Raw genomic sequence first — 23,775 nt, forward strand, 5'->3', positions numbered from 1 at the left:
CAGTTTTCCAACAAATGCGTAAAACCTCCTCTTGTTTACTCCCACAATGGAAAATGCTTGATGCCTGCTATTCTCTGTGATGCATAGACGTACACTCAAATGTTGCTGGGATACATGGGAATGGTTGTACAAAGCTAATTTTAATCTGATATTTTGATCCTTAGAGAAGAAAGATTAGTATCTGCTTTTGCCGCTGACTTCGAATTTCTTTTCTGCAGATGGCAGAAATGAAGAATAACTGCATCGTCTACTCTCAGGCCCTTGGAAATACCTAAAGAGGGGCTTGGGGTTTTCCAAATAACAATCCAGCTGATGTTTCTGTTGCAGAAAATCACATTTCCAATTTCTTCTGTAATCATGCAATCCAGGGTTTCAATCACAAGAACTTCTTAAAGCAGCTGGTTTGCAAGAGAAAAATAAAGAATTCTTTTACAACGCCAACATGGAACCAGTTTGTTGTGAGCCAAGGTCAAGGTCTTCTGTCATCGGGCTTTAGCATAGTTCAGACAAGTGCTAATGAAGACACAAACAGATCTGCTGGGGGGCTGTGAAGCAGGTGGCGCAAGGCTGTACTCTAAACGATTCCGCCCTGATGATGAATGCCCGCAACATACATGAGTGGAAGAGGCGCATGTTGTGCCATGTTGAAAATGTAGATATTACTCCTTGACCCAATGAACCAATAAATATTCATTAGGCTGTCTTACATTGAGACAGCAAGGCTACTGACTCTTCACTGATATTGCTGTGCAGGAAAAACTGAAGCGCCATGACTGAGAATGCAACCGGCACGAGAAGAAGCGGAGGTCGCAAATATGTAAACACACTGAAGGGTGGATTTCTATACATTTTACATGAATGTTAAGGCATGCTTGTAGCAGAGCTTGGAGGCAAGTGCTGCGTGTTGAGTATTTGAGAATTTTTGCAACAGCTAGGCCCTTCTGTTGAAGCTGGTGTGTGTGGGAGCATATGTATGTATATTTAGAGAGTAATCAAAGGCAGATGTGAGCACATGTTTGGAGATTTAACATGGTTTAACACCAAGCAGAGTAACCATCTCCGATCTTTACCCATCCTGACGCTTTCATCCTGACAGCCAGCACGTTTTCTGTTAAAAGTGCTCACATGCACATGCAGACAGTCTCACACAGTGGCCTGTGTCAGCGTCACTGACCATGGTGCTGAAACCAAAGGGCTTTCGGATGGAGCCGAGCTGCTCCACAAATGTCACTGCTATGGAGAACAAAAAGGGGGGTGTTACACGTCACACACACTTGTTACAAGTGCAGTTCTTCTGAAACTGTGTTTCCCCTGCTTGCTCCAGACGCTTAATTGTTGCTGAAAGTGCAGCAGCAGTAAAGCGCAACGTGGATATGGAACGCGTTGCTGATGCCTGTAGGTGAAAAGCAGCAGCAAGCTATGCAGTGAAACAGTTGACCTCAGTTCTTACTGTGTGCATCATAAATATTCATCAGGTAATAAAGAGAGAAAACTTTCTTATTCAAAAGAATGATGATGAGTAAAGAAGTTTGTCAACATAAAACGGTAGTGAGTGTGCTGCCGGAAATGTAATGGACACTGTCACATGTGTTTAAACTGTATTAAATGATGGCTGTAGAAGGGGGGGGACAACTCACTGCTGTTAATGAACCCTGCAGGCGAGTTCTGATGAGCTTCTGCTCTCTCTTCATGTATGCAGGAGGAAGACTCTCCGACTTCTCTTTCCTAAACACACTGACAGTGCGTACACAGCCATTTCCAGCAGCTTAATTAATATAACAGCGCTTTACGTGGATGAGATTTAACATGAAATATTTCATCCCGTCACGCCACGTGTCTGATGAGGGCCCGATCCAGTGAAAACAATACGAGAAAGATACATTTAGGTCATTAAGTTTTCAGTCGTGCAATAAAACACTCGTGCAATCATGAAATGGCCCCGAGGCCTTTTTGAAAGTGAGTCTTTATTTCCACTGTTTTGCTCTCTCTCTCTCTCTCTCTCTCTCTCTCTCTCTCTCTCTCTCTCTCTCTCTGGCTCTGACCCATTTACAGTAGCTGCCGTCTAAGTTAAGTGTTCGGCGTGATGGCGTATCCAGAGTGGGTTTTTACACGCTGCTGGAAACGTCACAGGTTTCCAGCACACCTCTCTCACAGGTGTGATCTTGGCCACAGATTAAAACAAAGAGTGTTCTTAAGCAATATTTCTTACACAAGCTGTGTGAGCATGGGTGGCCCATTTTTAACTACTGCCCTTGTTGACATAACACTGTGTCTAATCGAAGAGATACAGCACTGTAAAGCCCCGCTATGCTTTTCAAATTACACCAAATGCAACGAAAGAAGTTGCCTGGAAAAAAGTCGCATATATGTAGTCTGAGTATATATATATATATATATATATATATATATATATATATATATATATATATACATATATATATATATATATATATATATATATATATATATATATATATATATATATATATATATATATATATATATATATATATATATATATATATATATGAGGAAAGAAGAAAGAGATCGGTGAACGGTTTGAGAGATTGATCAATCTGCAGTATTTTAGCCTAGTAGGATAGGCCGACAGTGGCTTTATTTGGCCCCTCCTAGAGCAGAGGAGAGGGGCCGCCAAGGAACCCTTGGACCAATCGGTTGCCGGTAACATTTCAGAGGGGAGAGAGAGGGACAGTGAGAGAAAGTGAGTGAGTGAGTGAGAGAGAGAGAGACAGACAGAGAGAGAGAGCTCTCGTCCTCCCTGCTGATTCTCCATCCTCACTCTCTCCTCCACACAGCGATCGGCGAGCTGTGGAATAGGCGTGCATTTGTGTTACTCAAACGCAGAAAACATTCAGTGAAAACGTCCACAGAAAACCCGCTTTAAGGTAAGGAGACTCCTGAAGCTGTTAGATGGGTTTTTTAAAAAAGACCTCAGATGGAGCAGGCGGTCCATTTTTATGTACTTTGAACGCTCACTATTGGTACACGCAGTGCAAGTAGGCTTTCATGTGGTTCTTGTGGTTGGACTGTATGATAGGGATAGCGGCTAAATGTTGGTTCCTACTGGCGCAGTCTTCCCTCAAACATCGGCCACTGGCCTGTTTGCTGTCAGCGGGGCGCCCAGCTGTGTCAACTTGACAGGAAAAATGAGAAGTTGCGCCATTTACGATCGCAGGACGAACCCCCACCCCCACCCCACTCTCTCTCTCTCAAGCACACACACACGCGCACCAGTACACAAAAGCATTTAATTGTCTTTGGCTGGAAATGCAAAAACACATATGGAAAACACTCGGTGATGTTGGCTATCACCGAGTTTCATCCGTGCGTAAATGTTCGCTGACCGTGAAAGCGCGCCTCGTTTCTACATCGTGTGTATGTGTGTGTGTGTGTGTGTCCCGGAGAGGAATTCGCGCTTGGTGCAGAAGTGTTGCGTTTACACAGCAGAGCATAGATGCACAACGGACTAATTAATCAAACGGGAGTCGCGTACAACGAATGTGGCTCTTGGGACAGCGAGGAGAGGATTCCTCAGGACCACCCCGGTCCGGGGGGGGGGGGGGGCGGGGGGGGTCTGATGGCGAGGTGGGGTCGCTTAGGATGCTGTGCTGCACATTTATTATCCTACCTAAGTGCATTTGAATGATTAAAAGAGGAGATCTTTTACAGCGAAGGCTGGTCGCTGTGATACACATTTGGCTCTGATTTGAAAGATGGTGTTTCTAGTTTTCACATGAATACAGTTACCGCCCCTTTTACCGCTGCAATACAGTCTCTCACTTTTGGGTTTGCTTCGCTAAATAGTGTAGTTAATTGGGCTGGATAACTGTCAAAAGATCAGTTAGATGAGGCACAGACTGTGGGTTGCTTGTTACTCCTTCTTGAGGCATGTGATTTGAATTTAGATGCCCATATAAGCAAGCGCTTTATAAAAGGAGTCCATATGAAGCTGTTTATTTATTTTTTTCTTCTAGTTACTGGGTTCAGGCCTTTGGTGTTTCTGTATGACTGTGTGCTGGTCCTTTGCTGTTTGCTGGGTTTATGGGGACTCAGTGTACATTGTAAATTTCTCTGCATCCAAAAAAGATCAATCCAGAATCTGATTACATGAAAGAAAATTTCTTTGGCTAACAAAGTGAAGCATTGACTCACTGACCCGACACTATGGATTTAATGTCAGTGTGATCAATTATTTAAGCTACAGCAGGGTATCAGACTCCCAGACTTTTTTTTTGATATGGCATACCATTTCATTCAGTTTTACAACAAAAGGTGCTGGTTTCCAGTGGCGGGTAAACCCTCGAGTCTATTGCACTTCTCTGCCTGGGATCTTTAAGATGTGAAAATGGTGTGTTAAAGCTTGTTGAGGTTTACAGCAAACTGTGTTCTCTGTAAATGGCAAAAGAGCCAGAGGTCACTTTGACAGTGCAGTGGGTAATTGCACAAAAAACAAACTTGATTCCTTTGCAGTGGAAGTTAAGGATATGTTTCTAGTTTGGTGCAAAATTAGTCACATAATAAAGCAGAAAGAAATTGCAGTATTCATTTCACATTACCACACTTGTGAAACTCTGAACAGCAAACAAAACAAAGGCACATTTTTAGAATCTGATTTTGGAACAATCCCAATTCTGCTCTGCCTAATCACAGTGTCTCCTTCATTCAGCAGAATAGACAGCCATTAAGAAAGCGAGATGCAATTAAAAAGACGGTTACCGTGTCTTGTTTAGCCTCAAAATTAATTTTCTTTTCTCGACATATACACACACACACACTTACACAACCCACACACAAAAGACTGGTGGGATAAGTGTTTCTTGCTGTTAGAAGGGTTGAATTTAACACAATTCATTTTGGGGCATCAGCACACATTGCACAAAAATCCTATTCTTTTTTTTTTCACCGGCACAGAAGAGGCTCCATCTTGATGGACGCGCGAGGATTAACTGTTCATTGTGGCGTCTGTTTGAGGTTCTTGTGTACTCTTTTCTCAGGGGGAACAAGTGATCTCGGTAAAGTGGGAATAGCAACACAGCCACCAAGAGGGATCAGCTCGTTAGCTCGCTGATAGCTTCAGAAACAAACTATTTCTGGCACAAAGTTGTGCAGCGTGACAGGATGTTATGGTTTACCAGTGTCAAACACCTTCCCAGGGCATGCTCAGCACTGACCAGTATGTGCTCCTTTAAGCCTTAATAACAAGCTAAGGCTTTGTTGTAACTTTGATGAGCTAACATGATTAAGTTAATATTTCAAATACATCCATCCATTCGCCTCCACTTATCCTTTTCAGGGTCGAGGGGGGTGCTATCCCATCTGTCATAGGGCGAGAGACAGGGTACACCCTGGACAGGTCGCCAGGCTGTCGCAGGGCCAACACACAGGGACAGAAAACCACTCACATTCACACCTATGGGCAATTTAGATTTTTCAATTAACCTATCCCCACATGTCTTTGGACTGTGGGAGGAAGCCGGAGCACTCGGGGAGAACCCACACAAACACGGGGAGAACATGCAAACTCCACACAGAAAGACCCCAGCCTGATGGTGGAATTGAACTGAGAACCTTCTTGCTGTGAGGCAACAGTGCTAACCACTGTGGTGCCCTTATTTCAAATACATGTCAGTTAAAATGTCACATTACCTGTTCCTTTAGTTGTGATAAGAACAAAAAAAAACATCTGCATTTACTGCAGTTTTATCATATATATGTTAAAGTTAGCTTGTGAGTTCATGAAGAGGATAGCCCTCACACTGTAGAAGTAGAAGTAGAAGTAATGCATTATCTTGTGCCTGCTTTCTATCAGCTGTTTTGCTGACTTCACATGTTGAACATTACAAGCTAAGCTCAGCATTAACATTACTGGTGAGGCCCTGCTGAAGAGAAGAGTGATGCTGGTGCTACAGCTCCAACACCTCAAAAATTAGCCTTTATCAGTGATATTAATGCAAGGGAGATTAACAAAAATGGTTGCTGTTTATGTGGTGGACGAGGGTGCTACCAATATCAACTTGCCATGCAAGGAGATAAAGTCAGTTCACTCAAAGGTCAATGTGCAGTAGGCTACACAACCTCTGGACAATGTAGCCAGCAAGCTAATTGCAAAGAAGTTTTCTTTTTTTGTTTGTTTTGATAATGTGAAAGTAGGCTATGGTAAGAAATTTGTTTTTCCAATGGCAAACGCTTTAATGTAAAAAGTTCCTTTTTATTGTTAGTTATCAGGTAATGCAACAGGATACTTTTATAAGTTACATTAACCAACGCTAGTGCTGGGCAGTATGTTGGAAGAACCATTCCAGCATTTTAAATATGTTTTTATTTTTTTGCTATTGTTATCAGAATTTGTAATGGCTGATGAATGAAAATGAAAAAAAGAAGACCCAGGAAAGACACCCTTCAACAAAGCTTTTAGTATTTATGTCCACTAGAGGGCACTCTGCAACTTCACGGCTGTTCAGAATGCAACAGAGTGGAAACAAGTAAATAAATAAATAAGCATAATAAATATTTATGGTTATTTGGCAGATGTTTTAACAAATCTGTTTATGTTTCAAGTGTCTGACAGACTTCAATATCAAATTTTAAAATCACCAAATATCAGTATTGGTCTTAAAAATCCTATATCCATCAGGCTTATGTTACTAGGTGTTACATTCAAGAACAGTAAAGACAGATGGAGGATGAAAGAGAGAGCTATGTCTACTGTTTGGAATTGTTTTTTTTTTCTAAGTAACTCATTTTGCTTTCTTCCAGCTTGCACTGTGTTGGACAATGATTACAGGCAGGGCTCAGGAAGCCCCTAATGGACTCAAATAATTTGGACCACAAAGTTTGAAAGAATAGGCTCAAACAGAGTTTGTTTCAAGCTTCACTTCACAGCTCCACTGTGGAAATATTAATGCTAACGAACCATATGTCAGCTTTGTTTAAAAAACAGCTTTAACAAGAAGGTGATTTACATCAAAACCATGACAGGCAGTCTGGTGAGAACTGACTATAGGCGTTTGCCTTGTCAACAGAGCCTAAATCTATATCCTTACAAATTATATATATTATGTGTAGTAGATGACCTCAAAGCATTGAGCATTACATGTACGTTACGTGTACATACATGTCCGTTGTGACATTACGTGTACGTTATGTGCATGCTGTTGTTTCTAAATTAATTTGGCTTAAAAGGCTTTTAGTGCAGTGGCAATTGGATTGTGTTATTATGCATATCTGTAAATAATTGTTCATCAGTCAGTGATGCTAACAATGCCTGTAATTTATTACTTTGTCTTACACAATGATTAGTTCACTTGCAAAGAAGAGGAAGAAGAAGTATATGTTTATGTATATGTGTGTCTACATACGTGTTAATATAAAGCAAGTGTGTATTTTTAGACCTATTACAATTACTGTCATAGCAACCAAGTCAACATTTTGGAATCAACAATAAGCACAAAATACAGATGAGGATGTGGATAGTTGTGGATATAGAGGAGGATGCACCTACATCATCAACTCCTGCACTAATTTGATATTTTAACTTGACTGTTGTGCAAGATGAAATACTGGAAATGTTAATTCATCTCAAGAGGAGTTTGAACATGCGTTGAAAATGTCACGACAGTCCATCCAGCAGCTGTCGAGGTGTTCCACTCAAAGCTACTAATATTAATCAACTAGAGACTGTGACTATGGAGTGGAGCTGACAGGCTTTTCTAGTTTTACTGGCTACTTAAAGTGCTGAGACTACAACACACATGTAACCATAGCATTAACCGCCTTTCATTCTATGCACTAAAAGTACTTTATTACATCAATGACCAATTTAGAATCATCTCACCTATCATCCATGTCTTTTCACTGTATATCTGAACCCAATTTTGTGCCAATCCATTCAGAATATTACTATAATGATCCTAGCATATGTATGTATACATGTCTGTATGTACTCTCTCCTTAGCAGGTGAGCCGATTCTCATCATCGCCTCTGCAAACACCAAAACGTTTGTTTCACATGTCACGTTCAGTGTACATCACTTATTTCTAACTTTACTGAATGAAAAATCGCTTCAGGCTAAAATTACTAATACAAAGAGAAGTCAGTGGTCCTTCATATTCATTAGGGTGCCTTTTTGGAAACGGTCACGGTCAAAGCAATTCATCCATTTGTTGTCCAATGGTGGTCCTACAACAAAAGCCAATTGATCACCAAGCCCAAGGATTTTTCACTGCATGGATTATGAATGCTCAACATTTCATTGCAAGCTATCTAATATTAATTGACACTTTATTCTGGACCAAAGATTTGAATGACTATTCCTAAAGCTGTGTGGCTACCGGTTCAGTGAGATATTTTTGGAAAATGGCCACCACTTCTAAACAAAAGGGAATCTGGGAAATAAATGAATACGTTTTTCTAATATCCCCTATAATACGTTTAAATAATTTCAGAATTTAATGGGATAACTTAATTTGTACTTGATACAAGGTTATCGCCTGTTAAATATGCTTAACATTAGTGAGTAATGTAATGGTTTGTGGACCTAGCGTAAAATATTAATCAATTGTACATATAATATTTCCTTGGCAGTAATAGCTGCTTAGAAATCAGACCTCCTCAGCTCCCCGTTACTCCATTTCCACAATATAAACTGGGACAAAAATATCACCGTTATCCACTCTACAGTATATCAAAGCTCAGAGCTTCAGTAGCTATAGTGGTCTGCGTCACCATGACTGAGTGCAGAGTGTTTTCAAATTGTTTGAGATGCCTTAAAAAGCTGAACCCTGCAATGAAAACTCAGATGATGTTATTTGAATGAAAAGATGGGTCTTGATATAGTGCATTCATTTAGAAGATACTTTAATGGATGCTGTCATCATAACATTTTTACCTCTCTGCTTCTCTTAGTTTGCATTTACTGGTCATCTCTTTTCCACCCCTCCCGGATGCTTACAGCCTTTGCTGAAGCCACTTTTGCATATTGCATATCAATATAAAGAATTCATCTCTAAAGCTGGAATTTTTTTACTGGGCTTCCATGGACACAATGGGCAGATTGGCAGGCGCGCGTGCACAGTATAAGCACATCAGGTGGGATTATCTGTGTTTTACCTCCTCAGTAATTTTTACAACTACAGCACTGGTTATTTTGAACTTATCAAACCCCTAATGTTAACTGGTACTAAGTAATAACTGTGACATGGGGGGTAAAGTGTTTACAGTTAGATCAGAAGTGAAGGGTAGTGACAAGAAGCACTGATGTGGGTCTTAAAGAATGCGGATACAAGATGCTGTCTTACTCTAGTGTAAGACAGTATCATTTTGTGAAGAGGCTGCCATCACTGATACATGGTCAAATTTACCCCCGTGGTAATTAACAGAATAACATTTACCTTTGAATTAATCAAAGGATGTAGTATTTGTCATTTAAAATGTCGCCCATCCCGCAGCTGCTTCTCACTCACAAAACCAAACAGAAGGAATACGGGAGATTACTGTGGCTGTGAAGTGCAGGCAGGCAGAGGTGAGGCAATTAGATGTTGAAGATATTGCTGATGCTAAAATAATCATGAACACTCATGGCTTCTCTCAAACACCGTGAAAAACAGATTGGATAAAACGCTGTTGCACTGGATGAAAAATCTGTCATCCTCGTAGAAAAACATTAGTCATGAATAGAGCCTATGTTTTGACAGAGGCAACTGGACTGCTTAGGTTATACTGGGTGAATAATGTGTCAGTTATGTCAGATTGAACTGAGTAACCCTCTTCTTAGTGGTGCTGTGATCTTCTTGGTTCCACTTTGGTTAGAAGAGAAAAGCTGAAAAAGGATATTTAAGATATTAATTTGGTTGACAAAGTGCAAATTGAAAAGGAAATCCACCAATGGTGCTCTTATTTTGTAACCTGGGTGCTTGGCAAGCTTTCTCATAGACTCTCTATGAAACAAGTTCTTTAGGCTTGAAGATTTCATACATTTAAAAGGGGGGAAAGCAGGTAAAGCCTAACAAAAATATGCTTTAGATTCTGAGAAGTAAATTGCTCATTTAAAAAAAAACGAGTATTTTGACTGATAAAATCAATACCACATAGCTGGTGAAGAAATGAACAACACTGAGCTTTGCTGAAAATCTAAATGGACTTTATCTGGATAGATTATTATATTTCTTCAGTGGAGAGCTGGGTCCTGTCAATCAGACATTAGAAGAACATCTGAAGAGGATCACAACCTAAACTCAACAAACAAGAAGAATGACTCACAGAAGTGTAGCAATATTTCATTGGTTAGCGCACAAAATGAAAAAGCCAGCTGTAATACTGTAGAAATTATTTATGTTATTTTCCCTTTGAAATACACTTTTATATTTTATGTTGCTTCTGTTTTTTTGTTGCTCTTCAACACAGTATTCCCCGAGGAGATTATGCTGTGGTCGCAGTTTTGTATTGTTTAAACATTGTTTCAGAAAAAATATATGCCTCCTGCTGTGGCTTTGTGAACCAGATAGTTGTATTGTAAGTATTTGGATCTTTTGCATTGTTGATGAGTTGAGTGGTTATGAAGAGCAAAAACCTGGGATAGGCTTTACTCACTCCAGCTGATATCCTGTTTTAAAAGGCAGTTAAGAAAATGACTGACTGGCAGGATCCTCTTACTTTTAGCAGCTTCTGTCTCTTTAGCAAAATAGCTAACCTTTCAGATTCATCGGCCTTGTTAATATATCAGTAAAGCTGTAATGCGGATGGACCAAAGACTTGTCAACCCCAAGATTAGCAGTCAGAGCCACCCTTTTATCTGTACTTCCTGTTTTAAAACACCAAGATGTCTGCGGCTTCAAGAAGAGGCTTCACTAACCAATGAATGACATCACTATGGCTATATTTATATTTCATTCTGTCTATGGGAAAACCACTCATAGTTTGAGAGTTAAATGTTACCACATTAGTCAGTGTAGCTAGCTAAGTTCATGTTTAAAAAGTGTTAGCTATCTTTGTAAGAAAAGCTATAGCTATATAGCTATATAGCGCGATCGTGGCTCAAGAGTTGGCAGTTCGTCTTGTAACTGGAAGGTTGCTGGGTCGAGCCCTGGCTCGGACAGTCTCAGTCGTTGTGTCCTTGGGCAAGACACTTCACCTACCCTACCACCTACTGGTGTTGGCCAGAGGGTAAATGGTAATGGCCTGTATTTATATAGCGCTTTTCTAGTCCCTAAGGACCCCAAAGCGCTTTACATATCCAGTCATCCACCCATTCACACACACATTCACACACTGGGTGATGGCAAGCTACGTTGTAGCCACAGCCACCCTGGGGCGCACTGACAGAGGCGAGGCTGCCGGACACTGGCGCCACCGGGCCCTCTGACCACCACCAGTAGGCAACGGGTGAAGTGTCTTGCCCAAGGACACACGACTGAGACTGTCCAAGCCGGGGCTCGAACCGGCAACCTTCCGATTACAAGGCGAACTCCCAACTCTTGAGCCATGATCGCCCCATGGGGCGATGGCACGATATGGCAGCCTCGCTTCTGTCAGTCTGCCCCAGGGCAGCTGTGGCTACAACTGTAGCTTGCCTCCATGAGTGTGTGAATGTGAGAGTGAATGAATAGTGGAATTGTAAAGCGCTATATAAATGCATTATTATTATCCATTATTATCACTATAAAAGCTAGCTATCACTTGCTTATTTAAACAACTTAGAGCAATGAACCATAGAAAGTAAAGAGTCCAGAAGAAGATGAACTAGCTGTAGTCTGAAGAGCTTTGAGATTTAACAAGCTATCAGTGCTAAGTAATTTCTAGTTTTATTAACAGTGTTAGATATCTTTGTAAGAAAAGATACAGCTATAAAAGCTAGCTATCACTTGCCAAGTTAAACCACTCAGAGCAATGAACCATATGAAGTAAAGAGTCCAGAAGAAAATGAACTAGCCGCAGTCTGAAGAGCTTTGAGCGTTAAAAAGTAATCAGGGTAGCTAGCTACGTGTACATGTTTTCAGAAGCTTGAAGACTGGCAAGATGCAGACTGTGGTTTTGCATCTTAAATCTCAGACTAACCAAATTTGCACCTTCACCAAGTTAATTTGCCCCCTTGATAACAGCTTCTTGATATAATTTCCTAAATAACAAAAATTACGTAACAACATACATTTTATGAACGGTTACATGCTGCTCACGCATAGCACATTATGAGAGATAAAACACCAAAAGCACAGAGGCCTGAGAATAATTGCTCTGAGCCCCAGGCAGTTGATTGAGTTGGAAATGACAATGGGAGCACAAAAGCACAAACACACCATATAAAGAGCATAATAATGAAATATAGCCCGCCTAATTTAAATGTTCCTAAGCTTTATTACCTCTAAAACTAAAGCATGGCCTTAATAGAAACATTGCCTTTTAGTGATACTTGTGTAATCTACATACATAAGTGATTAAGAAATACAATTAATGGTAGTTTGGTCAATATACTGTAATATTCTTAAACTCATCGCACTGAGGTTAAAACAGTTCCAGCTGTGTTTAATACCACTGTGACATTTTCTAAATGTGTTATAGTCATTTCAATGCAAATCTATACTCCTGTGTCAAAGGGGCTTTCTCCTCCTGTTATTGGCAGGCTCTCAGTGTTGGCGATGGAGCAAACTGTGATAAAATAACAAAGCAGGTTACTATTAATCTAGATTTTGTTGGGGAAGAGGCATACACACATGGATGCTATCTCATATCCTTCAGTCTTTCCTTTCAATAGTAACTCAACCCCCACACTGTGCCTACTGTTACTGGAGTGTTAGCACCTTGTTTTGACACATTTCTCCCCAGATGATGAGCATTTAATGACACCCGCTGTTTGTTATTACGGATCTACGGGGTCAAGCCAAACTCAGCGTTTTATCGTACAACACGTACTCGCAGCAGATCTAGAGACCGCTCATTATGATGTAACGCAGAGAAACATACCAACCCCTCCACTCAAACCCTGCGTTTGAATCGTGTCGGGGATGGAACCGAGCAAAAGACCTCGCAGGCGAGCGGCAAGGTTAAAGAGGCGAGGGTAATTGCTGTAACCTATCTGGGTGGAAAAATGTTTGCTCGTGTTCACAGTGTACTCTTGACTGATGCATTTGGGCATGAAATTGTTCCCCTTTCCACCCTAGCAAGCCCCAAGCCCAAGTCCATTGCCCATTCGTAGCCAGGCCAGTTGGCCTTTCTGCGTCTGTGTATCTTTGCACGCCAGGGTTTTCTGTTTGCCTTCAGTTGCCTGTTTACTTGAGTGTTTACTTGAGTGTTTGTTGATGAGTGTGTTTGTGGGGGGTGGGTGTGTGGAGTGGAGGGTGGGTGGGTGAATACTGGGTGTCAGCTGGCCCTCTCCGTTCCTTGCAGACTGACAGAATAAGCGAGCGGTGCAGTGATTATGGGCTGCTCTGAGAACTGTAGCATTTCACGCCAAAATCAAAGAGTATGGGAGAAGCTGATTTGAGGACCGTGGTTCAAGTGCATCTGGAGAGGCAAGATATTAGAATATGTTCACTTACATATGAATAGAGAAATGTGTGCTTCCGCGTGTGTTTTCTCTCATGACCTCTTTTATGTAATTGAATTTCATGACAGATGGCCACGATTTACAGCCCTTAATTATACGCTAAACATGAGTGTTATACAGGTTATAGTTAAAAACACAAACAAACATGTATGTGTCGTGGCTTTTGGTTATGTTTGTGAAAATACCTACCTTATGTTTTTTAACCCTCTCTTTAATGTGTTGCTTGTCTGTGAGATCTTCTCATTTCTCTGTTTTGTGCCACCTTGTCTTCTACCTCCTCTGTCCTCCTGTTCATAACCCTGAAAATCAGTCTCAGTGCACCGTGCTGTCCCAATTCCTCCAATTGATCTTACTGAGAGATGAGGTTTTCCAGAGCAGCTATGAACAGGAATTCCCAAGTGTATAAAAGCAAAACACCAGTGGAATATACAAACCATGATAAGGGCAGGATGACAAGTGAAAAGGCAGCTGGTCTGGATGACATGCGTGTGGAGCTTTCAAGATGGGTAAGAAAGAGGGAGGTGGGCTTTTTAACCAGACTGTTTAACATAATCTTGGAGAGCGAGAGAATGCCTGAGAAATGGAGAAAAAGTGTGCTGGTACAGATTTTCAAGAATAAGTGTGATGCTCAGAAGGATACAGTTGAGTAATTGTTAAGCTATGGGAAGGAGTTGCTGAAGCTAGGTTAAGAAGAAAGGTGATGATCAGTGAGCAGCAGTATGGCTTCGTGCTGTGAAAGAGCAAAACAGATCAATGTTTGTTTTGAGTGATTTGATGGAGGAGTGTAGAGAAGGTCAAAAAGAGCTGCACTGTGTCTTTGTGGATGCGGACAAAGCATATGATGGGGTGCCAGGAGAGGAACTGTGATTCTGCATGAGGAAGTCAGGACTGTCAGAGAAGTATGTGAGGGTGGTGCTGGACATTTATGAGGACAGTGAGATAGTGATGAGAGTGGTAGGAGTGATAGATGGGTTCAAGGTATGGGTGGGATTACATCAGGGATCGACTGTGAGCCCCTTCTTTTTTGCAGTGGAGATGGTGAGGTTGACGGATTAGGTTAGGCAGAAGTCTCTGTGGACTACGATGTTTGCAGATAAGATTATGACCGGCTGAGAGAGTAGAGAGCAGGTGGAAGAGAGCTCAGTGAGGTTGAGGTATGCTATGGAGAGAAGAGGAATGAAAGTTAGTAGGCACAAGACAGAGTACGTGTGTGTGAATGAGAGCAGCCAGGTGGAAAGTTAAAGCTTCAAGGAGTAGAGGTAGTAAAGTTGGATGACTTTAAATACCTGGGGTGAAGCATCCAAAGCAACGGACAGAGCACAAAAAAGGGGAAGAAGAGAGTGCAGGCAGGGTGGGTGAAGACAAGTGGTGATTTGTGTCAGAAGGATACCAGCAAGAGTGAAAGGGGAGATTCACAAGATGGTAGTCAGACCTGGTATCATATAAGGTTTGGGGGATGGTGTTGTTAAAAAAAAGGGCCGGAGGGAGAGGTGGAGGTGGCAGAGCTAAGGATGTTAAGATTTTCATTGGAGGGACAGGATTAAAAATGAGAACATCAGAGGGATGGCTCATGTTGAGTGGTTCGGAGACAAAGTAGAGAAGCAAGGCTGAGATGGCTTGGACATGTGCAGGGGAGGGATAGTGGATATATTGGACAAAGGATATTGAATATGGAGCTGTCAGGCGGGAGGAAAAGAGGAAGACCACAGAGAAGATTGATGGATGTAGAAAATTAGGTCATGCAGAGGGCTGGTGTGACAGGGGAGGGTACTTAACGTGAGATGGAGGAAGATAATCTGCTGTGGTGACCACTAAAGGGAGAAGCTGAAAGAAGAAGAAGCGAGAAATGACAATTCCCTTTCTGCCGTTCACAGTTTGTATAATAATAGTGAAGGTAATTAAAAGTAAAGATATAAGTTGTCATTAACTCATTTGGAAGAGATTGTAAAATGCAGCAGTGGGCTATAATAAAAGAATGAACAGATGATGCATTTATGCCAAATGTCTTTTTTTTTTTTAAACTTGGCACTGCATTTAAATAACACGTCTAAATCGAGGGTGTGTGCTTTTATTAAACGCTCACTCCCTCGACTCCTCTCACATCCGCCTTCCCTGATATCTCAGATTGATTCCTCACCTTGCCTCCTTTCCTTGCAATCTTATTCCCTTCCACCAGAGATGTGAGCTAAGGAGGTGAGGAGAGACACGAGGAGAGAAGAGACGAGGCGTTTAACAGCACAAGACATCGTCATTTCAGAGCCTCATTTTATAGCAGTATCAATAAAATATGACGTTTGGCGCAGCTGCACCATTTGTCAATTGTTTTGTTAAGCTCTACTGTGTTTTATGATCTCAGATGTCAGTTAAGCTTATCAGTGATCATAACAGCTTTTTTATTTTGAGCTACTTTTAATTAAATTCACTGCTTTTCACAATGTGACAACGTGTCATGCCTTTTTTTGTAATCACACACACTCACAAACCTTGAAGGACAGAAAATAACTAACTTTTTATGAGCACTCGTCTGTAGAGTCTTCTTTAAGGGTAAAAATACCTCTGGAAATGAGACACATGTCCTTGTTCTCACACTACAGGGACAAAAGTACCGGGCCACCTACGCATCACATGTACAGGAGCATAGAAACCCATCATGGGAAGCTCCCGGTGCACAGCTTTCTGTGCTGATGTTAATGTGAGAGGAGGTCTGGAACTTTGCAGTTACTGAGTGCACTATGCACCTCAGCACTCAGCGGCCTCGCTCAGTAACTTCACATGGCCTTAACACCTTCACTTTGCAATAATATCACTTACAGCTGATCATGGAATATTCAGGTGGCAAGAAATTTTACAAATTGACTTCACTGTACCACCCTCAAATTCACTGAGCGCCTTAGACCAACCTATTCAATGAGACTAAGAACACCTGATTTCAAAGATTAACAGGTGCGACCCATTATTTTTTTGTGTATGCAGTGCACCTCCTCTGTCCTTGCTCACTCATTACAATACATTTCAGGAAGTGAAACATCCTTCAAGATATTTTAAAACTGAATTTCAGGCCACAACCACAATTCCCCTTCGGTTTTCTCCTCTCGGGTTACATCTCAGATGGGATGGTCTAAGATGTAACGGCAGATAAGTGATAAACGAGAACCAATAAAGTTCTCCTTGGTTGCCCTACCTGCATTATTCTGAGTCCTGCATTTGGTTTGCTTATCTGAGAATATGTGTTTAAAGTGCTGAACAACAAAAGAAACATAACGAAAATAATCCGACATGCCCCCAACTAAGTTATTTGTTTTCACTGCAATCCCCCCCTCCCCCCCGTTATTATACAGTAATTGTCAAGGGGGGGAAAGAAACATTCTGTACGGTGCTTCCCGTGACAGTCGTGTGCCAGAGAAATAATAGAGGCAGTTGGCACCAAGTTGTGAAAAACAAACTCTTTTTCTGCATGATTGCATTGATGGGGAGCATTGTTTCCATGAAAGTGCTACAAAATGGCTCTTATTCATCAGGACAGAAATTACACATCTTTATTGAGTTTGTGCCATTGATTAGCACAAAAAACAGTTGTTATTAAAATAAGCAAAATCAATCCCACGAGGACATCCAAATATCTTCTTTCTGTATTAAACTGATAGATCAATGCACCATTAGCTGCACACTGCACAATTCTGCCCGACGTCTATGTGATGTGCGCGTTTGTGGCTGAGACCAGCATCCGCAACAGTTCAAGACACACAAGACACACAGAAACGCAGCAGCCCTATCGCGATATTGTACAAAAGAAGTACTGATTAAATGGGTAATCATAGACAGAAGAATTTGGGAATGGCTCTCATAAAGTGGGCATTAAAGTGAAAGTGTAGAATGTCCGTTGCTATCTTTAATGCCACCGAGTAACATATGATACCAGGTTGTTGTGCACCAGAAAGCTCGTGTACTAACATTGGGAGCTTACTTTACTGCAGGTAAACACACTTTATTAATCAGTTCCCTTCAATTTGCTGTTTTATCCCCTCTATTGGGAAAGCTCAAAAGCAAGGAAATTGGAACTGATGTCATAAAAAATAAAAGAATAAGACAGATCACTCACTCCGGAGCATGTAGCTTGGTTCATGGAAAATCCTTGAAACAAGTTGATTGATTGGATGTGAAATTATCTCTCCCCAGTGGCAAGGAAATGGAAATGACACTAGAAGACTTGACGCTAGATTAAATGACTTGTTCCACTGGATGTTTTCTGTGGTGCAGGCCTGGCTTTGCCCTTAAGATGATCCCACGATGGAGAAGGGGATGGTGGGCGGAGAGATAGGTTGATAGCCTAATGGAGTGGATGAGCAATGGCGCAGATGACGCAGGATGAAGGGGTAGCAGTCATTTGATGAATAGGTGAGAGAGGAAGGGGTGCGGGGTGAAATGATAGAGAGGAGTAGTCTTTAAATGCTACATCATGGTGGATATTCATTTCATATAGCCCCTGTTCTCTTTCCAAGGTTCACATTTATTATTTGTCTTGTGCCCCCCCCACCACCACCACCAGTTTATTCATCCCTTTCTTCGTCTCCCCTCTTTCTTCTTTTTTTCTGCTTTCAGCATCACCCTCCACATTTCCTGTCTTCTTTGGACTTTTAATTTTCACTTTCCGATTTTATGCCCCATCCTTCCTTCCTCATTCCTTCTCATTCTCTCCTCTCACAGCCCCATTTCTTCCACTCCTACCCCGTCTCATCTTCTGCCTATTTCCCTAATGCCTTCTTAATATCGTTTCTTACCCTGCCTTCATTTTCTCGACTTTGTCTCCTATTTTTATTTCATACATTTGTCTAATCTCCCCGGTTACCAGCTGTCATGCTTAATTTCTCCTCCTCTCCTTGTGACCTCTATCTCTACCTCTTGCCTGCCCATCACCCCACCCTCACAACAATGTTTGCACCACCCCATTACTTTCCCTCCTGTTTGTTTTCCTACCTCTTTTACATGGAGCAGTCCCTTGCCTCCTCTCCACAGCCCTCGCTGTGTCTTGTAAGCGGGACAGGTGGCAGTGCAACTACATGCTTTCAGTGGGACATGCCTGTGCTCAGATTTAAATAGATAATGGCAGAGCCTTAGTGCTTGTTGGGCCCTCTGAATAATGCAGGAGATCCTGAAGGCATTGTTGCCAGGCATCGCTCATGGTGACATGCATACGCCAGCCCACAGGCTTGCAATATTGATACCACGAGAGAGGAAGGGACTCGGTGGCAGTTATTTTATTTTTTTCCTCCTATAAGTCAGCTTTGCACCAAAGTTCACTCAGATACTTAAGCTGAAAGGAGTGTACTCAGAAGAAAAAAACAGCAAATGGTCAATAATATCACATCCTGGTCACAAGGACCTTTGGCGGCAGTGGAAAATATGATTTCTGGAGAAAAGGAGAAAGCAGCATGTTGCTGTTAAGAGAGCCACAAAGCCAAGAAAAGCAAGAAGCTGAGATTGTGTGACAATTTCACGAAACAATAGACAACAGCTCATTTTCCTGTTTGTGCCATTTTGCTTTTTATAAGCAGGCATTTTTTATTTTGAACCCAGATAACTTGAATAGTGAGTGGCTGCTAACCTTATAAAGTAAACTGTAGGCTAACCCAGTTTTTAAACATTTTGTATTTCTTTTGAGATTTCTGATTCAAGTTACTCCAACTGGCCATTTTGATGAACCTGCTCTCTTCAGCAGATTCAGTAAGCTCAACATAAAAGATTAATTTCACAGTAAAGCTCATTAATATTGTATGATTACAGTTGTGGAGGCAACTTTGAATAATTACTTTAATACATCTGATGCCTTAATTTGTTCAGTATTGACAACTATCAAACTCTTTTTCTTTGAATTCCTGAACACAGTGCAGTTTTAAGGATATAACACTGATATTAAAACAGGTTTTCTCTATTAATCACAGGAGATGAGTCTTTCATTTTGGCAGGTTTTTACTCTGTAGCATGCACGGGGTGGACGTGCACTTTACTTACCTACCTATTAAATGACGGTGTCATTTGATCTCATGTCATGCTCTTATAAAACATAATTAGAGGGATGGCTGTTGAGCTGTGTCTCTTTCTCACAAGCCAGCACACTGATGGCTGGGAGTGTTATTCGTTCCGTCATGATCGTTAATTTTCTGGACTGTGACGCAGCTCATCTCATCTGAGCTTGGCTGGTCTATCAGAGCATTCACAGATGATTTGCAACGCCTCTTGTCAGTCAAGGAAATGAAAGGAACTCGACTTTAAAGGAAACAGAGGCTTTCCTCTGTTAAAGGGTAGAGTTATGATCTCATTAGCTGCCAGTTTTGAACAAAATGGGACTTTTGGGGAGTTTTTTGGCTGTTCAAGGTTTTAAGGTGGAGGGGGGAAAACAGGCAGGAACTGACAAGGTGAGGCAAATAATGAAGAGAGAAACAAGTGCAGCTGTCAAAATAAAAAAAAGGAGGGAAAAATATGCCCCATTGTCTCTTGGTATCCTTGCTGCCAGCTATGCACTGGTGCTTGAGGAAAGAAGGGGAAAAGAAGAGTGAGAGTGTTTGTGATCCTATCTTGTTATTTTCTCTCTGGCTTGTTATTCGCTATTTTTTGCTATAAAGCCTTCTCCTGGAGGCGCTTCTTGCTTTTCAAGAATTACAGGGCTGGTCCCCCGGGAGTTGGGGGTTGTGGGGGCATTTTAGGGAGCTATTTGTTTGCGGCTGCCTCCGACTGTCTGTTAAAGAGAAAAAGAGGAGGAAGAGGAGGTGCGAGGGAAAGGGAGATGGAAATGGAGGAGAGGAAGGACTAGTCAGTGTTTGATCAGTGGGGTGCTGAGTCACACTGGGATGTGACCGAGAGATTAGGTGTTTTGTGGCAGGGGAGAGAAAACACAAAGAAAGACAAAGAGACTCTCTAAATGAGAGTTTTGAGAAGTAAAGTCTCAGTGGATGCCTTCTGCCTTCGAGGTGTCTTTCACCTTTGCAGACACGTACGCTCCAAATATTGAATCTTTTTGCTGTTCCCATCTCCTCTGTCTCTCCTCTCTCCGTGGGGGGCTCTGTCTTTGAGTCTGTGTGTAATCTGTGAGGTAGATGAAGAAAAAAACATCCAGGGATATATTTTGCCATCCATCAGAGGTGTGATACAGTTATTGCAACAGTGTCGGCTGTCAGCGGTGTTCTCGGCGGGAGCTGGCAAATGAGAGCCTTAAAAGCTTCACTTTTACACCTCTGACAAAGATGAGCCTCCTCTAGGATGACGCTGGGTAGGTATTGTAATGGGATTCATTACTATGTCGCAAGTACTTGCTGTGCATGTGACTAGAAATACATCACGTTTATGTTCCTCGTCTTGAAGTTGCCCCAAGTGGTTTTGTCGTATAGTGGTATCAGAGTAAATGTTAAGGAAGTAAAGGAGTCTGCCTAGGAATGTGCTAACTCTAAAATTCTAGACCTAAACCCATGTTTGAAAATCTTCGGCCAATGGCTGGTTTCTGGTTTCAGAAATAAACAAATTTTTTAACATTTTGCATTTCACCAATGCCCACCAGCATTGGTGAAATGCATTTTATTTGCTCATTGCAATAGTCCAAAAAAGTAATTTCTTTGGCTATATTTGGCTAGCAAAATGGGAGAAATGGTGCAGCAATTTAAAAAAAAAAAAGAAAGAAATCAGGTACAAGGAGTGGATTGATAATGACTGGGGAAAGCAACCAATGTCCAGAGAAAGAGAACTATTGACCAAGAGCACTTTAAAGATGACAGAAAATCTTGGGAGGAAATGAGGAAGTGATGTGGGGTGGCTCAAAACTTTTGCACAGTACTGATGTAAGTCAGCAAAACCAATACTTACCAAATGCAGCTCCCGAAAAAAATGTAACATGAATTTTAGGAGAAGTATTATCACCTAAACAACAGGGTACCTTTGACATTTTACGCCACATGTTACCAAAGACAGTGTCACAGGCTGGGTCTCCGACCCAGCACTCTGAGTTTTCTTTGTATTTTTTGATATGTTATTAGTTTGTGTTATTTCCTATTTTGCCTTTAGTTTAGGCAGTTATTGGTTATTGTTCCTGGGTTTTCTATGTTTTGGGGTTTGGTATTTATTCATCACGTGTTGGGTCTGTTGTGTTGTCATGTTTAGTTGTTAGTATTTCCTGTTTTATTTTGACAATGTCATGTGTTCTTTGTTCATTGTATTTAGCTTTCTCTCCTGGTCCTGTCATTAGGTTTATGTCTGTCAGCTGTTCCCCCATGTGTCCCCACTTCCCCTGATCACCTCATGTCTGTATTTAAGCTTTTTGTTTTCTTCATGCCATTGTCGGTTCGTCTGTTTATCTCACCAGGGTCACAGTTTTAGTCATGGTCTTAGCCTGTTTACCTCACCTCAGTCATAGTTCTAGTTTTCATCTGTTATGTATTATTAGTCTTAGTCATGGTCTTTGTTTATTATTTTTCCACCACAGTCATAGTTTAGGTTTTGGTCTCAGTACCATTTAGTATTTTGTTTCTTAGTGTTTTGCCTGTTTGTTTTTGGTCTCTTGGTTCATTTCCCTGCCGTCATCGCATTAAAGGTTCACTTTTCTGTTAATCATTACAATTCCTCGTCATCATCTGCTTTTGGGTCCTGTTTCCACACACATCGGCGCACCCCGCCGTGACAGAACGAACCGACCAGTATGGACCCAGCGGATGCTGCTCTCACCGAGTGTCTGGAGGAGACTGCTCGGATCCAAGTGATCCTCGACCGCATCTCTACAGCGCCCGATTTAAAGAGCAAGCAGGTAATGGTTAACGTTGCTGAAGCTATTATGGAGAGGGATCCCCGCCTTCTCCAGCTCCCGGACTCACCTGCCATAGTTGCTGCCTTTACCAGGATAAAGGAGATGCTGCAGGCCCAGGCACTGTCGAGTCAGGAAATGGCTTCCAGCACCCACCAGTCACAACAACCCCACAATCAGTCATCTCCATTGCTGCCTCCGGAACCTGAGTGTGTTCGTGTCGGTTCGCTGAGATTCGCCACAGCGTCACCACCTCTCAGCTCACCAGTTTCCACGCCCTCATCACAGTCTCGCCGTACTCCTGCCACGGTCCAGCGCGAGGAAGCGCTGGACACCGTTGATTTAGATCACGACGAGCGTCAGTCGATATACTGCGCTCTATTGGAGGAGGAGCTCCGGTGGAAGCCGTGGCTCATTCCGGAGCACGAGCACTCTTTCCGGGGAACTCGACTGGCTCTCGGGGGACCTCGGAGTTACCAGGGACTTCCACCTATTTCACCGCCGTCTTCCACTCCTAAGAAAAAGCGGCGTGCGCGCCGCCGACGCTCCATTACACAAACACAAGTGAGTGATTATATCTTGGCACCTCATGTTTTTTCTCCGGAGGTTATGGAAACTGACACTACTTTTCCGGTTAATGAGCCCGGCTATACAGAGACTGTTTGCCCTGGAAAAGCTAGCCATCAGGCTCAGCTAAGCTGCTGTGGGACTGCTATCCAGGCCGGTTTGGAGACGGAGGTACAGCTGGTGCAGCCAATTTCAGTATCAGTCGGAGGGCCCGGGGAGCCCGTCCGGCCTCATGTTTCGTTTGCTGGAGGTTCAGGAGAACCCAGCCAGCCTCATGTTTCGTCTGCTGGAGGTTCAGGAGAACCCAGCCAGCCTCATGTTTCGTCTGCTGGAGGTTCAGGAGAACCCAGCCAGCCTCACGTTTCGTCTGCTGGAGGTTCAGGAGAACCCAGCCAGCCTCATGTTTCGTCTGCTGGAGGTTCAGGAGAACCCAGCCAGCCTCACGCCACGTCAGCTGGCGGGCCCGAGGAGCCCGTCCAGCCTCACGCCTCGTCAGCTGGCGGGCCCGAGGAGCCCATCCAGCCTCACGCCTCGTCAGCTGGCGGGCCCGAGGAGCCCGTCCAGCCTCACGCCTCGTCAGCTGGCGGGCCCGAGGAGCCCGTCTGGCCACCTTCTGCTTCACCACCTGTGGCTGCAGCGCCACCTCCTGCGGCTCCCGTGCCGCCGCCTGCAGGACCACCACCTGCTGCGCTACTGCTTGCTGCTTCTACGCCTCAGCCTGAGGACGACGCCTCACCTGGTTCTGCCACACCTCAGTCTGAGAACTCATACGAACTCATTTCACCCACTATAGACTGTGTGTTGCTGCAACTTGAAAAGCAACCTGCCTCGTCAGCTGGAGGGCCCGAGGAGCCCGTCCAGCCTCAT

The 23,775-nt window shown here is 42.6% G+C and overlaps 1 protein-coding gene across 4 annotated transcripts in view; it reads left to right on the forward strand.

Moving 5' to 3' along the window:
• Window positions 1-2,759: 2,759 nt before the first annotated feature.
• dlgap3 (discs, large (Drosophila) homolog-associated protein 3) overlaps window positions 2,760-23,775 on the forward strand; it is a 158,808-nt gene continuing 137,792 nt past the window's right edge. For all 4 annotated transcript variants that reach the window (XM_026157069.1, XM_026157070.1, XM_026157072.1 and 1 more), the window contains exon 1: window positions 2,760-2,906. The gene's annotated coding sequence lies outside the window, so the exon portion shown is untranslated. The remainder of the gene's footprint in view (window positions 2,907-23,775) is intronic.

Source organism: Astatotilapia calliptera, chromosome 22 (assembly GCF_900246225.1).
Source record: "Astatotilapia calliptera chromosome 22, fAstCal1.2, whole genome shotgun sequence".
Classification (NCBI taxonomy): domain Eukaryota; kingdom Metazoa; phylum Chordata; class Actinopteri; order Cichliformes; family Cichlidae; genus Astatotilapia; species Astatotilapia calliptera.